A 16,938-nucleotide genomic window follows, 5' to 3' on the forward strand; every position below is an offset into this window, starting at 1 on the left:
TTCTCAATTCACTGCATGTTATACTTATCCTTGTAAAGCTGTAAAAAAAAAAACATCAGCATTATTGCACATAAAAAAAAAAACCTCTTAATTGTTCCTGTAATGTTTAATTTGATCTGAAGACACAGCAACTTCACTCCGCTCATCCACTTAATACCTCCCATAGTCTTACACTGCATACACACACACATGCGATGTTAAGGATTTGTTGCATCAAAGTGAGTAAGTTCAGTTTGCTTAATTCTATCATCCCCCAGGATCAGGAGCTAACGTTACAATGAACAAAACCGACAGGAAAGCTTTTGGCTTATAGCAAAGTGCAATTTCTCTTCCCCGCTCTCTAAAATATTAACATCAGAAGCAGCTTTGATCTTGTTGAACCCCTTAAGTTGAAACTGGGGTCAGCTCTGTATTTTTTTTAATACACAACCTGTACACTTTGCTAGATAAGGAGTCGTTTTTTGTTTTCTAAAAGTCGATCCCTTTCAGAGAGCATTTAGGGTTCGGAAAGTCAACTGTGTATACTGTATATTCATACCATGATGCGTGCTTAAAGGCCCATTTTCACTTTGTGGATTAATGTAAAGAAAAGAAGTAACACAGTCAAATCTGCCGCCCTAACCTCTCTGCTTAAATAATGAGAGAGGAAGGTAGGTGCTGTGTAAACTACTTTCAAATCCAAAAATGAGTTTCACTCTCGCTGTCACTTCTGCCTCTTTGATCTTCTCCCGCCTGGTTGAAATAGAAGTCAGCCAAAGAAAAATAAGTCATCTTCCATCAGCTGAAAGGAAACAAGTCGCAAAAGGCGAACAGTAATTCCAGCTGGAGCTCTCTCAGTCCGGCCTATTCTTCCCCGCTCCCGGTGTTGTTAGTTGGACTCCTGACCCGCCGGTCTGGCCATTCAGAGCCACTGGGCTGAGAAGGGAAGGTAATCAAAGTTCTGTGTGGAACGAGAGGAGAAGGACAATCGGGGCGATGAGGAAAGCGACCGTGTCCCGGAGATAGATGGGAAAAAGGCGGTTCTGGGCTGTCCTGACTGAAGTCAATCTGTGTTTGGTCTGCGGGAGAGAATGAAGCGGTGCGGTGGGGGGAGAGAGCGTGGGAGCATATACACAGCGAGAGAAGAGATGGCCTCTGGGCACCCCACATCTCCTGCCGCTGCTGAACTCTTTTAATGAACATTTAACTTTCACTGGGAGGAGAAATCAATACCCTCGAGAGGTGACTTCCCCGTGTTGCCGTGAGTTGCTGCTACTGGTTTGTGTGACCAGGTAGCTGTCTGAGTAGGATTGACAAAGGAATTTGTCTCCAAATTCAAGTAGAGATTTGTTACGGAGCATTTACACTTCTCTTTCTTCTATGTGCTGAAGAAAGAAAAAGTCAGTCGAACTGAGAGAGCGATGTGTGGACCCCTGCGTGGCTGGTTGAGGCCGATGCGACTGGTTGAGGTTTGGCATAGTTCGGGTCAGGATAGCCAACAAATCGGGTTACCTTTAACTTGGCAAGCATCGAGGCTTTGGCCAATCCAAGCTTTTGGATTTTTACGCAGGGCGGGGCTTGCCAAGAAAACCAGTAGGATATATAGGATAACGCATCATTGTAGGGGACGTGATTGGAAATATTTAACATGCTGACGCACATTAGACAGCATCAGCCATATTATGTGCCGGAGATCACCGGAACGAGAAGAAACAGAAACCCTGCAGCCCAACTTCTTATCCTGGCTGCTTTCAAGCTGAATGGGATAAAGCAATTACATGAGTGAATGGCATTTACTTTGGTTTATAACCAAGTTGGAACTAAATGAAACACTCCTGATACAAAAGTTTTATTTTCCATTATTCTAGTGATTTTGTATTTTTAATTTCACAGCACAAGAGATGCTTTTCAGTGTGATAGCCTATTGTTACCCGTTGGCCACGTGACAGTCTTTGTTCAGTGTTCGTATAGCGTACTTCAGAAGCTTTTGACATGTTCCTTATTTCCATCATGAGAATAACTGTTGAATCTGTTTCTGTCTTTGACACTTTCTCCCGTTCTTTATTACTATTTCAATGTTTTCTTTCAATGAGATCCTCAACGACACTTAACACGACCGATTTATTTGATTAATATTTTTGTCATTTTGGCACGGTGGATGGCTCTAAATGACAAATACCCATCAGCCTCCGGTGACGTCATTTTATTTCCTTTACCGACGCTACTAAATACGACGGCGCTCACTTCCTGCACTCCACTTCAGAACGATTGAAGGCTTTTTCTACGTTTAAAGTCTAATTTAGACTTTCGTCTGGCCATTGCGGTTTCTGTGTGTGCACACGGCCCTGCAGTCTCCGGCCCTTTTATGGGGATTGGCAGCTAATAAGGATCAACCGGCACATGCCTTCATTTTACAAGGACAAAGGGATTCATCGCCGTAAGAACACATAGACGAACACATCTGCGGAACACATCACGAATCTGACGTCGCCTTTTCTTGGGAACTTTCTCAAGGACAAATTTAAGATGCGTTTCATTTTTAACGAACCTTGCAGCCCCTAGGGTTCACCAGCTTGGATGTCATACATTGGGTCTAGATGACAAAAAGACACAGTCACACCATCCAGCACCATCACATGTGACAGGTTTTGTGCACCCCGACAAAATCTCACTTTTTTTTCCCTTGCCTGTGCTCTTTTGGTGTTTTGGTGACTCACCATGAATGTGACTAAACCTGACTGAGGTGGGACAACAGGCTCAGTGGGGGGTGACGATCAAGACAGAGCGGTTTTGAGTCAAGCTGCAGCTCTTCCTAAGCACAGCTTTCTGTATGATATGATGTGGAAAGAGAGAAGTTTTTCATTTTAGTGTCAATGAACAGAAGCACATCTGCTGTTGGCAGCAACACACACAAGATATTTTTAGCCTTTAAAATCCAAAACTGGTTGTGCCCTGCTTTTGTGTTGAGTCTCAGCATGTTTGGAGATCAAGACCGGTTTAACATGTGGACATCCTGCAAGTACATTTGTTATTGTTGATGGTCATTCAGAACAAGGTTCAATAGTCATCTTTATCAGAAAGCTTTGTCAGCGGCTACAAGATAGAATGCGTTCCAACACCACCACTCACAAAGACCTCAAACCTCGTCGGCCAAACATCTTGTTGACACAATGGTTTTTCATCTCCGTGGATGGACATCGGTGAGCAGCTGTGTCTTTCTTCCTCGACCTCTGAGCCGTTCATTCGGTAGTGACTAACAGATGAGGATGAACCCTGCTTGGTTTACGTCTCTCTGAACTCTGCGTCACATTCTCTGCCAAAGGCGAGGCAGCGTCCAATAGGAAGCTCTGCCAAACTGGAGGACCGGGCAGCTGCTGCGATGTGTTCAGTGTCAGCTACTATTACCAGCCACACACACACACACACACACACACACACACACACACACACCCACACACACACACACATTAGCATTATACCTGCTTAATCACAATGCAAATCAATCTATTTCACAACAAACAGCATTTGCATTGTCACGCATATCCAACCGCCTCTTATTTAGCGCTTTTGTGTGTGTTTGTACATGTCTTTGTGTGTGAAAAATACCAGCGAGATAGAATACCGCAGCTCAGCAGTGCAAGTAGTGTGTGATAAAGCTATTCTATCTAGCGAGCGAGTCTGCGGTTATTGCATCCGTTCCGCATCTGCGAGCTCTCTCCTCTCTCAGCAAAGACGCTCTTGGAGAATTTGCAAGAAATTGAATCAGTCTTTGGGAACACAGAATGGTTTGGCCCCCAACAAGGTTGTTTCACTTCGGTTGGGAACTTGTGCATATAGTATTTCGCTGTATCATAGACAGGTGGTCTGTTAAGAAAGCCGCCAGAAAAGACAGAGAAGGGGTGAGCTCATGCATGTTTTCTCAACATCTTCAACGTGCAGTCAAAACAAGCGTTTATTTTCCTCGAGTCGATATCCAGCGAGGATGTGTGGAGGCTGATCTATGTTTAGCCATGCAAATGTGGGGATTAAAACTTCAGGCAAGGCTGGAGAGCTGAGAAGCGTTGGCTGCTAAATTAGTCATTCCCACAGAAAATGCTTTCGCAGGCACATGGTGTGCTCACAAATGTGCGCTGACTGAGACCCAATTTTTTTGTTGCCGGTTCTCTGACAGAATATAATGTAGAATCGCTTCAACAAGGTGTTTGATGTCAATAATAAACATTCAATTCACTGACTTGCCATGTTTTTCTATGACAAATGAGGCATGGTGAGCGATGGCCGCTGGAACTGACGAACATCACAGAGACCGTCGCCCGTCCTGCTTCCGCATCAATCAGCCCGAGGCACAAAGACGCCCCCCCCCCCCAAAAAAAAAGCCCATTTTGGGTCTTTTCATTGATGTGTTTCCCTCAAAGGTGAGCCATTTGTTCCACACCCAGACGCTCTATAATTGGATTGTAAATCTTTGGTGACGATTAATCATGCAACCTGCTTCAGAGGTGCTAATGAGGAGCTATTTTAGCTGCGTGACATCATCACAAATCACCTCCGGCGACTCCAGGCTCCGGGTTTTAACCTGTTTCGGAGAGTTTCCTCCAGTTGCAAGAGGAATTAAATTGTCATGTTTATGCGGTCCTGGGGCAGCCTCATCTGGTTTCAAGTTTATTGAAGGAATCGTGAAAGTCCTAACTCCCAAATCTGTCTGTGCAAGGCGCTCTCTCTCTCTCTCTCTCTCTCTCTCTCTCTCTCTCTCTCTCTCATCCTTTGGCATCTCACAGCCCCTTTAAGGGACATATTAAGTTGGTCTGTCACCCGGAAATGTTTTGCCATTTGCAGACTTAACAATGCATTACTGGAGGCACTAAGGATGAGTGTGTTTTTATTGCATGGCATTTGACCATAAGCGCTGCGTAATACTCTGGTGCTGTGTGTCCCTCTTTTTTTAGCTCATTATCACAGCTATAAAATATCTCTTTGGTCTCACTCGGAGGATTAAGTTCTAATCACAGACTGAAGAAAAAGATGGAAGTGGCGACTGCAATGTCACCTCTAGGTTCTTCAAGGATTTAACCATCGCTGCTTTACATGAAGCCAGAAAATCCCAAAACTGTTCAAATGAAGGAACCTGGATAACACATTTCTGCATGCTATTAGGTGTATCTGTGCATATGTTTATCTACATGTGCTCATATACAACAAACCTACTGACCATGCAATATAGTAACGCATCTTATTCTTAAAATCTTGCAATTAACCATCTAATATTCCGTACTATTCTTTATTTTTTTGCTGTACTACATAATGATGTTTATCTAAAGGTTGGTCTTTTACACTAACTGGCTTTTTAAAGCTTTTACATTTTTGAAATGAGTGGTCTGACGTGTTAAAGCTCGACATTTCATTGTCCCTTCCTTCCTCTGATGACAGACTGGCTCTCTGAGCCATAATTACTACGGCTGCTAGAGGGCTTTGTTACTTGAGCATGAGCAAACGTATTTCTGGGGCATTTCCCGAAACAACTGATGCTCTTGTTTTTCTTAAGCAGACAGTCTCTTTTTTAGCATATTCAATTTTTCTCTCTTTTCTGCATTTGACGGCTCCCATTTTTTATTTGTGTTGTATTTTGGAATGTATATTAGCAGTGACCATTATCACTGAATTCGGCAACACAAATGTGCATTTTGTGAATGTAACTAAAGGCAGGCTTGATGTTCTCCAGAACCTGTGATTAAAACTTTGTGTCTCCTTGTCCTCGCCGCATGGGGAAACTCTTATACCATATACTGTATATTTTGAAAGAGAGCTTATGAGCTTTACAGTTTCAGGGCACATGTGTTGGTAGTTCTACCTGTTAAGGTAGAACTGACCTGTGCCACGTCTAGAACTGCAAACCAGACTAGCAACAACACACAGCTGCGAGACACAAGCTGTCTGTCTTTTGACTTCCTGCTGGAGAGGGTACGCTACCCGCTTTTCCCTGCAGCTAACCCCAGTTTTGGAGCTGGATTATATGAATGAAGATAATCAAACAGACACACTTTGAGAGCCTGCATGACGCTCTGTTATAGAAGGACAATCAACCTCTGGCTCCTCAGCACTCCAGCTATTACTTTAGGTGAAGACATGACCAAGCTATATGACTTGTTACGCTTCCGGAGGTAGCAGATTTTGAATTAAAAGTTGTGGAACTGAACTTCCAGGGTTGATGAGCTGCATGCGATCAGAGGAAGCAGATGTGAGGAGGTTAGGTGTTTGAGACTTCTTCTGCTGCAGCCTTAAAACCAACAATTCATGAGAGAAACAGAACTTTAAGCACCTGTTTGGTAGTCTTCTCAGTCCTGCCCACACCTGTTTCAGCTGTCAGTCAGAAGCGGTCCCTCCACTCCTAACCGGACAACCAAGGAGCTAATACACTTTGACTGTGCTGTCTGAACCTGCTGGTGGCAGAGTCTTTGATGGGTGCAGGTTTGCAGCAGGGATTAATCTCATCACACTAAAATATCTCCCTGGCAGCTGTTGGCATGTGTCGTCCACCCCATTGATCGTGCCCGTCTGTGCGGGCAGGACTGCATAATTCTATTTAATGTATGAGGCGCAAGGGGGGCTCCAGGCCTGTCACAGACAGTGCGGGCCAATCCAACTGGCCTCATGCTAATGCGGCCTGCCAGGTCCCCCCGAGGACAGAGCCTGGCTTTAGGGAGCACAGAGGAGGACTCATTCTGCCCATGCCGATTCGTCAAACGGGAGAGGAGAACTGTATCTCCAGGTGATCCCAAAAAAACGTCCAGACAGCATGCGAGAGAAAGCAAGGGCGAGGCAGAAAGAATATGACAACCCAGAGACAGAGAAAGAGGGCACGAGAGAGTGAGAGAGATGCCTCTGATCAGAAGATAGGTTGTTAAATGGAAACGCACTAACTGGCTGCTTGGGGAAATTAACATTTATTCTTTCGTTGATGGAATCAGCTGAGTGTGTATGTGTGGGTAAAGGAGTTCGGAAATGCCTCCACCTTTGTTTGTTGTTGTGGCATTTGGCTAACACCTGGTTTATCAAACCGCTATGTTCCAGCATTTCAAAATGATGGGATTTATTAATAAGTGGGAAAAAGTGTGACGTCATATTTCCATTACCAAAACAAGTGAAACTTGCATCATTCATGCAGAACAAGAATTATTGTTGAGCTGAAATGAAATATGAATGCTTCAAAGCACTAAAGCAGTCTACTGGGAATCCACTCCACCTCTTTCACATGATACTGTCCCACATAACACTAGCGTAAAGTGCATGAATTAATCAGATTCTGTTCCTTTTGACCCCTTTGACATCACTTTCCTAGGTCAAACATGCTTATATATCCTGGAACACCCCATTGTAGAGTTAGCGGCTCCCTAGCAAAGCTAACGTACATATACAGTATATCAGATTAAAGTTCTAGTTCCAAGTTTAGCTATTTTATAGTGCACATTTAAAAACAACAAAAGTTGACCAAAGTGCTGTGCAGTGGGGTGGGGTGAGCTCTTTATCTTTCCGTGGTTCCAGTCAGCGGCATTGCAGCAGCTTTCTGGATGAGTTGCAGGCAGGACATGGAGGAGTGGGAGATACCAGAGTAGAGGGAGTTGTACTAGTCGATCCATAAGGATATGAAGGCATGGATGACTATGTCCAGGTCGGGGCGGGAGAGGAGAGGTTTTAATTTAACTATGGATTAGAGCTGAAAGGAACTGGATTTGACGACTGCATTTGTCTGTTTATCAAATTTTAGGGCGGAGTCGGTTGGTAGCATGGGGCTGGTGGTGAGAGGATGGGTTGGGTTTCTAATTTAATGGAGTCCAGGGGGGGCTATGATTTGTTGTCATAAACTGCAAGAAATTGAGTTAAAGAAAAAGTGAGACATACACCACTATAACTCTTGGTTATTACAACTTATGGAATCTTCAGATGGTCTAACTCCTGAAGTTTCTCGCCCCGTTTTACTTCTTTTTAGTAGTGTTGCCACGTTCCCATATCTCAGCAATTACTTTGGTGAATATAATGTTGTTATCGTCGATAGGAATGATGCCCAAATAAAATACAAATGACGATTTAAAGGTTTAATAAACCCTAATTATCTTTTCAGATATTACCAGATCAATCAAACTAAATTTGATAATGATAACATAAATGTTATTCTAAAAAAAAAATACTAGCTAACATTTTCACTAGCATTTGTGCAAAGCTTTACTTTACTTTCTATTTTAAAACAGGACACTGAGGTGTAACACACTTTAGGACGTGGCGATTCATCAAGACACTGACAAGTCTGAACATTGATTTATAGGCTGAACAGTGTTCTTTGAGCAGTGCCTGAGCTAAACATGTACAGCTGAGGCTGATGAGACATTTATTACTTTGCAGGTATTTACTGTCGTCATAAATCAAAGTATTGGACAATCTAATGTATTCAATTTCACATCAGGAATTAGGAATTACCAAAGTCAGTAGCATTCATCCTCTAGGGAACATGATTGTAATAGTAATACATCCAGTAGTTCAGTGGTGAGGCTGTGCTTAGGCCTGTACTTACTTTTAGCAAAACGTCAGCATGCTAATATACGCACAATAACAAGGTTAGCATGCTGATGTTTAGCAGGCAATATTAGCCATGTTTACCATCGTTTTTTGGCATATTAGCATGCATTAGCATTTTGCTAATTACCACTTAACATAAAGTACAGCTTAAATTTGTGGAAATGCTTTCAGTTTAAGAAGTATTTTAGTCATAAAACCAAATTATTGGACAAATTAACAATTAGGCCAGATGATTTAGCTGGATGAAATGTCAGGGGTCATTAGAGATCATCCCGTGGGAATAATGAATGTCTGCACCACATATCTCTAACGTTTGTCAAGACATAACAAGCAAAATCATAAATGTCAACGTTGAGGTGGTTCCATGTGGGGACAAGTGAAGACATCACCAAAGTCACTGGGATTCATCCTCTGGGGACCATGAATGTCGATAGAAAGAATGATGTTTCAGATGTTTCAGTCTGGATCAAGTTGGTGAGCCGGCAGATTAGACAGACACAGAGCCATGCCGAGAACCATCCCGCCAGATTGACACAAAATATAACACAATTAAGAACAAAGGCCATATATATAGTGACTCAACTGAAAGAAAGAAAAGTCGGTGCTAGAGATGCCCGTGGCTGTTTCGTGTGAGCCGGTAAGATCAGGTTCCAACTTTGATCGAATGTTCAACAGGATTTGCAACCCTGCCGGCAAAAAAACATTCTGAAGTGAATACTAAACAAGCAGGCGCTGTGCTCGTTAAGCTTTAATCAATGCTATTATTAAAGGTTGACTGCTCGAGATAGGAAGAAGAGCCAGCTTAGAAGACATTTCACACCTTAATCAAGTATAAAAGGAGCTGTTGGAACACTTACGGTCCTTCCTGCAAACATGTCTCTGCTCATTTTGGAGCTTTTTACTCAGACGGACTATGGTGCCAGAGTTACTTTTGTCAGTTAAAGGAGTAAATAGTGCATTTGGGCCGATGATAATAACCATAATAATAGTGTCAGTAACATAACAAATGTTCCTGTGTCAATGACCCCAGAGAGACTCCCAGCTGATCACATTTAGACCCGTGAAGAGATAATCCTACATTTACAATAGCCAATCACACATTAGCAAATGAAGTGCTGTCAAAGTGGGATAATTATGGGACATTACACTCATAACACTTGAGCAATGCAGACCGTAGGCAGCCAAACACAGCAGCTAATACCCTTCATGATATTTATTGAATAATAATAATATCATTAAAATCCTCGGGTATTCGTACGTTTTCTAAGATGGAACATTTTAAATATGCAGACAATTATTAGAGTGTTTTTTTTAAGCTGTTGCATGAATGGAACCGTGACCGTTATGAACATTACTTAGAGGACACAGCCAGTACAAAACAAAGACCAGAGTGAGTCTCATGTGTGAACCAGGATCTGATCAAAGCTCACTGTGGGAGTGGGAATCAGGCAGACGAGGGATAGCTCGGCTTGATTACAGCTTTGGCCGGCATTTCTGTCGGTTGTGATAACATTGTGCTGAGTGAGATCTAAAAACAGGGCGGCGGCGTACAGTCCACTTGTTCCTCCCTGTAGCTGTGCCTCGTTGCATTTTACTGACATTTTCAGTTTCACCTCAAAATAAAGTAGTTTAGATACTCTGACTGAAAAATTGTCTTCATGATGGAGTTGCCTTGTTCTATGATCTGTGGCTGACTGATTGGAATGATACTGTTTTCTTAGGTAATAAGACTATAAGAGGCCCATATTTATTAGTGCTGTAATTTTCTGTTTTTGATAACTCCATGAGAAATGATCATCATAACTGTGACATTAGGTCTACTTATTATTTATCTGGCATTCGTGCTTTGTTCTCACCTCGTTATCTGCGTGCTCAGAACAATACAATTCCATCAAATGAGATGTAAATTATTGTTTGATATCTGGAGATAACATTATAGTTAAAGTTCTATTTACTTTTCCCGCGGTATCTTGTTTGTATGAACACTAAATGTTCTGTTATTGATGTCCAACTCTCGCAGTGTTTGAAGAACGCTGGTCCGGTGTCAAACCGTGTAAAGGCCGGTGCGCCGTGGTGCTCTCCTTGGTGCTGATCTCCTTTGTTTGCAGTCAATATATTCGTGTATTTAATTTAACAAAATAATAATGTATTGATTAAAATGCTAACTAAGCATGCCATTTGATTTGACAAACGCATACAGAACCCAGCATGAATTCAAATAGAAATCTTTTATTTTGTGCTGTTTAATTGGCCCTCATCCATCGCTGCCCTTTCCCCTCGGACTCGCTCCAAGAAACTCCCCGTGGCACAAGCCCATGTTGTTTTACATTTTATTAATAGCAACATCAGAGTACTAAATGTACAGAGGACGAATCCAATGAGAATCGCATTTACAGTGCTTGCAAATACAGAGCTTAGTAGTACAAGAGTAACCAAATCATAGTCACCTGGAAATCGAAACGTTTACCAATAAACTACAAAAGGAAGAGATGTGGTTCATAAGACACGAAAAATAAAAGTCACACAACATTTAGCCGTCACAGAGACAGACTGAGTCCCTTTTGTGGAGGTGTGTTGTATGTGTGTGTGTGTGTTTGTATATACTATAGTCATAGGTCTTATACAAAAGTTAACAGAGGTACTCATTGATATATTAAACACAAATATAAAAAGTTTTAAGAGTCACAAAGTACAAACTCTTCATTTTTATGGCGACAACACAACTCGAGTCAGGTTTCCTTCATGGTAGGTATGGATTGTGATTGTAAGTCGGCTTCGATGAACAGACCACTGTGTGCCCGCATGTGACCCCCGCCCCCCCCCCACCAAGAACAAAGAAATCACAAACAACTTCCTCACCAACAGAAATTGAAACTATGTGATATTTATATATATATCTTTTTTATTTTTATTTGAATCAACTCTCAGGGAACAAGCAAAGGATCTATATTTTCCAAATGTCCTTACAACGTCGGGGGCAAACTAATCAAACGGCTGATTTGTGTGACGCAGCTGGTCTCCATCTAGCAGAGGGGCATTATGGGAGAATTGAGATGTTGTTCTTTTTTCTCTTTTTTTTCAAGTCTTTGACTGTATTGACACGCACTGACGGTGACAGTGCCTTAGCTCTTGTGAATAGAAAAGTAAAAACGTGACTCAAGAGGAGAGTCAGAGCCCTCCGCTTTAAATACAGTAAGCGCACAGTACGTGATTCTTTTCTGAAACCGTGAGGGAGAAGCGGTGCGAGGAGCTACAGGTTTCTGACGGCAAAAGAAAAAGGATTGAGTAAGATACATATCAGTCTATGAAGATAAACGTCGTCCTGTCCGCTGCGTTTTACTTTTTGTCTTCAAATCAGATATTTCCTTCTTCCTGCTGAGTGTCACCTTGCTGACATTTATATGAAACTCACCAGCACATCACATGTTTGTACGCTCATCAGACACCCGAAGGCCATGATTAAACAGAGTCCATGCATTGATTCTCCTCCTCCCTTGATATGGAAAAAAAACTCGGCCTCGCAGATGTTCAGGCTACATCTAATTCACACACACATGTGATCACTCTGTATGTCTAATATGCAAACAGGAAACACGGTCTCTGCAAACGAGCGGGAGAACCCTTGCTGATTTATTTACAGCTTGTTTGTGCTGAAGGGGGGTGTAGGTTTCATGGGCTGCTGGAGAGACAGAAACGGGAGCTGCAAAATATTCATTTGCTGTGGAAAAAAAATGCATGTCAAGTCTTTGGTGTCTGTTTAAGACTCCACCCCCCCTCCCTCCCTTCTGCTGTTGCCTGCGCTGCCCTCAGATGATGTTTCGTGAATCAGATCTGACCAGCGGAGTGGAATCATTTCCCTCCCTCTTAGCTATGATACACCACGCTCGTCAGCCATCCCGAAATATATGAACTGAAAAGGCGAGGAAGCAGCGAGGCATTTCCCTACGTATCAGTTTGAATTCAGACAGGTGATCTATGCCGATGTCTGCAGATAGCCCGTCTCAAAGGTACGTCTGAGCCGCTCCCTCATCCACAAGTCCTTCAGGAATGCAGAAGAGTTGCTTTTAGCTCGCCTGTGGGTTTACTGAGATACTGACGATGCAAACTAGCTTTTCGAGGCTAACCCTTGTTTTGAAACGGAGAAAGAAATTCCAAATGTCAAGGTTTCTCTTTGTTCGACAATTCGATATTTTTTGTAGGTTTCAAAGAACATGGAAACACTCTCACACAATCATTCTTTAGCCTTGTATCGAATTTCAACCATTTCCAGTAAGGTCATGTTGACGTTTTGCAGTTATCAGCTTACAGTGTTACTAATGCAGAGACTTGGAAAAACACATTGTACCTTCTTTGATGAGACAGTTTGCAGCAATTCAAAGAACCGGCAAGGTCACAAAAAGCAGCCCAATATTTCTAAAAGTTTGGTGTTCGTAGGGAACTACTTCATGATAGTTCAGCACAGATCTCTCACGATCGTCAGTACTTAAAGACCAGTGTGTAGCATGTAGTGGAGTCTTAGTTGTTCTTAGCCCCACCCCCTCGTGTCACCGCTTGTTGCAACTACCAAGATGGCAAAGGCCAGAATGCCAGACTCGAGCCGTCAAAACGGTGAAAATATAGTTATGAATATTACATTCCATCTTTGCTAATAAAGCCTCCTCAGTCCTACACACCGGTCCGTTAGGCTGAAAGGATAATTCAGGTTCTGTAAAACTTGGGTCACTGCCGTCACTAAATATAATATTGTATTCAATCAAGTTCAATGTTCAAAAAAGAATCCAACAAGGCACGAGCAATCAGGTTGTAAACTTATTTGAAGGGGAAAATAAAGGCAAACTGTAAAAGGGATGAACTTTGACTAACTGTGCTTGCCGTAGTTGTGTGCGCACACAGTTTTGCGCTTGTGTTTTACCCCGTTGGACCTAATTTGTTCATTTTGTGTGTAAAATGTCAAAATACTCTGGTTGTCGCTTTGGCCAACATTTTTAGGAGGCTGACTATAAAAAAAACAGCTATCAAGGTTAGAAAAACGCCCAAGTTAAAATAAACCAGAAATATCCTTTAAAGACTTTGATGAATGGCTTCTCACATCATTGTGCGTAACTCTTGGCATTTCTTAAACAGGTCAATCAAAAAGTACTCAACAAACCATCTTCCTCTCACAACGTCTTTCCCTGATTATTGTCATTAATCATAAATGCTAATATTAGTTTGTTTACGCAGTGATTACAATGTGGCAAATCATACATTTTATGGGGCAGTTGTATATACAAAAAGAAAACATGACAAATGAATGCAACCCAGTCTAGGTTAAGTTTAGTTGGTTTCTTGGCAGCTACTGTTGGATTTACACTGATTATCTTTTTTTATTATTCCTGTGATGAAACACTCAATATTAGAGTTGATGTAGAAATGATATTTAAGAGCAGAGAGTCATTGGTTTCTCAGCGTACCATGAACACAGCACGGTGTGATCACAACACCTCTTGGAACCACTCAGCACTTTCAGACGTCCCACCTGGAAACCCCTCCCCAGTCCTCTGAACTATTGCAGCGTCTACTGGAGTATTATACTGGCTAGCTGAAGATATAACACACGTACTGCTTGAAAGTGCAGGTAGGAAGCTTGGCACAAGGTTAGTTTTGTGTTTTTAAAAGAAATACTGTAGTTACACATGTAAACAAAGACACTATCCCCGATCTAGCTGAAACCTTCCCCAAAAAACTGGGTCAGGTCCTGAAAAATAGAACACACCTGTACACAAATAGAAGCAAATATATAGAAAATACATTTACACGTGTAGAATATACAGTTCAGTTTTTCGTAACCCTCTCGACTATTTAAGATAACACTCTTCATTCAAAAAAATATATGTTATGTCAAAGAAGCAACTCCGCAGCCTTGACAACACACGTGAGGCTGAATTGGTACGGGTCATTCATGAGAGCGTGGGTGTTTCATGTTGTGAAGGGGCAAACGCAGGAGCTTGTGTGTGTTTGTTTTTGCACCACAGTGTTTATCCCAGGCCGTCCTGGCGCCTCCTGGGACAACCTGCTTCCTCGAATCCTTCAGAAGACGTATAAGCCTGAAAACACCCGAAGAGAATTACTGGAGATCCACCTTCGACGCGCTAACAAAAACTCTGCCGCCTTTTTAGAATCTGTACATATTGCTGTCTGCAGCCAAAAAACGCTTACAATTACAGAATTGTATTTGTGCTTTGAACAAACCCACAGCACAATAAAAGGTAGATTCGTAGGCGGCTTCCTTCAAAAGGCTTCGTAGCACAATGGTAGTCTGTCTTTCAGAGCTGGGAGGTTGATCATAAGATGATTTTGGGATGGAAAGGCTCCCAGGAGAGCTCTTCCTTCCTGACCATGGAGTTCCCTCATCTTGACACAAGAGACAGTTTAAAGCAATTTGGCAGCGGCTGATTGGCTCGTCATAATCCCCTCCCTTGGACAATACACTGGAGTCTTTTGGCTCTTTTGAAAGAACAAAATGAAACTCCCCCTTTCTCACACGTCCACGTCGCATTTCCCTTCGGCACAAATTCAAACGACCTATTTGTGCACAAACCTCGACTTCTCTGGCTGTGATAGCTGAAACTGTGATATGCTAGAACTAACCTCTGCCACACATTTGTCCAGAGAGTTCCTCCCTCCCTCCCTCGCATTTAAAACATCATTCTGATCCTGATGGACGCCTCTTTCACAGCTTCTTCTCCGTTCTGAGTGGAAGAACGGAGGATAATTTGACGTTCCGTATTCAACAAATTGGTTCATGCTCTTCTTGATTTACTGTAATTCAGACTTTTTAGCTTTTCTAAATGCGTTATTAATTTATCGAGTGAATCTGGGAGTTGCGTGGGGATATTCATGTACTTTCTGTGGAGGGATTCATTTTTCAATCTCTTTGCTATTCATGCAAATTGTCACATGAATGGTTTGAATTTGAAGCTCATATTGAATCTATTCCACTTTTTTTCTCAAATCAGAAATCATAACCAATCATTAGAATTCATCCCAAACAGCGACTGAAACTGAGACCAACGTGAAGTGTGCAAAAGAGCCAGACAGACCTGAGGCAGTATGAATGTCCTGTCCAGCTCCATGCCGTCTGTTGTGGCGGTCCTTACTCCAGCTGTTCATGCATTGGCTGCTGTGGGATTCGTTGTGATCCAGCACCACAGAAACCTTTTTGTTTCTTTCTTCCATTAAGCCAAATCGAGGTGCAAATCGCACACATTAAGCTCTCGGATTGGCTGGCACCAGGTGGACTCAGATGGGTTTCTTTGTTATAATCTCGGCCCGGGTGGGAGTATTTAATTAACAGCGCTGAATCCCGAGTGCTCCGGACCTCCACGGTTGTGGCAGACTGTACTGTGTAAAAAAATAGACGTAAGTATTCTTTTTAAAATGGGACCTATAGAAACAATGTTTTAAAACCAACTGTTCACTAAAGCATATACCGTTTCTCTCTCCCCCCCCCTCATCTTCTCTCGCCCCAAACTAATAGAATAATGTGTCTTATAAATATCTTTTAGACTCTTTTTGCAACACATTTCTTAAAACTATTTCAAAACATTTTCAAATACATTTGTAGCATTTTTTCACATTTGTTAGAAAACAAACCAAAATGAAGTTGGAGTCGATACAGGGTTGATACAGCGCTCTTTGTTGTAGTCCGTCCGTTGTTGTTGAAACTTCCTTCTATCCAGGTTGTGGCACATAGTGGCATTATTGGCACATTGTTCAGAAATACAGTTTGTCTTCCACCCACCGCAGCTCCTTGGGCTCCTTTTTTTCAAATGTCAAATGTTTTCCTTGAGACACCTGTGACGTCCACAGTCCCATCCCACACATCCTGTAAATAGACCTATATATAATCTATATCTAAATGACTGTACGTTCCTGGAAAGTATGGAGTGGCAGCGTTGTGGCTGCTCTGCTTGTCATCTCTAGAAAAATAAATATCTTCACCAGTGTCCAAAGAGTGATCACACTATTTTACAAAAGAAGTTGTTTTTGTGTGTTTTCGTTGTTTCCAACTGGAGCCTGCGGAGAACAAAATCACAATTATCACTCATGAATGAAACCATAAAAAACCATCACTGGAACACAGAGAGGGCTTTCTACTTTTATGTTATGGCGAAGTGGTATCCAGCTCTGGCCTGGGGAAAAACACAAGAAATGGCAATGCTGTATTTGAAATATCTACTGTACTACATTAGGTTCGCAGCACAATGATAAGGGATCTTGTGTCTTTTAAGGCCGCAGCACTGGGGACTCTGACTGAGACTAATGTGTGTCCAGACATCGGCGAGGCGCTTTCCTCTCGCTGCACTACCTGCAGGCCATCTATTCCTTTTCAAATCTGGGTCAATAGCA

General features: G+C 42.3%; 1 protein-coding gene across 1 annotated transcript in view; it reads right to left on the reverse strand.

The window, feature by feature from the left end:
* Positions 1-10,863: 10,863 nt before the first annotated feature.
* The window catches only part of ajap1 (adherens junctions associated protein 1), a 50,843-nt gene continuing 44,768 nt past the window's right edge, over positions 10,864-16,938 (reverse strand). Inside the window, exon 6 of the mRNA XM_031868751.1 lies at positions 10,864-16,605. The gene's annotated coding sequence lies outside the window, so the exon portion shown is untranslated. The remainder of the gene's footprint in view (positions 16,606-16,938) is intronic.

The sequence above is a fragment of the Anarrhichthys ocellatus genome, unplaced genomic scaffold (assembly GCF_004355925.1).
Source record: "Anarrhichthys ocellatus isolate YVR2014 unplaced genomic scaffold, GSC_Weel_1.0 scaffold44, whole genome shotgun sequence".
Lineage (NCBI taxonomy): Eukaryota > Metazoa > Chordata > Actinopteri > Perciformes > Anarhichadidae > Anarrhichthys > Anarrhichthys ocellatus.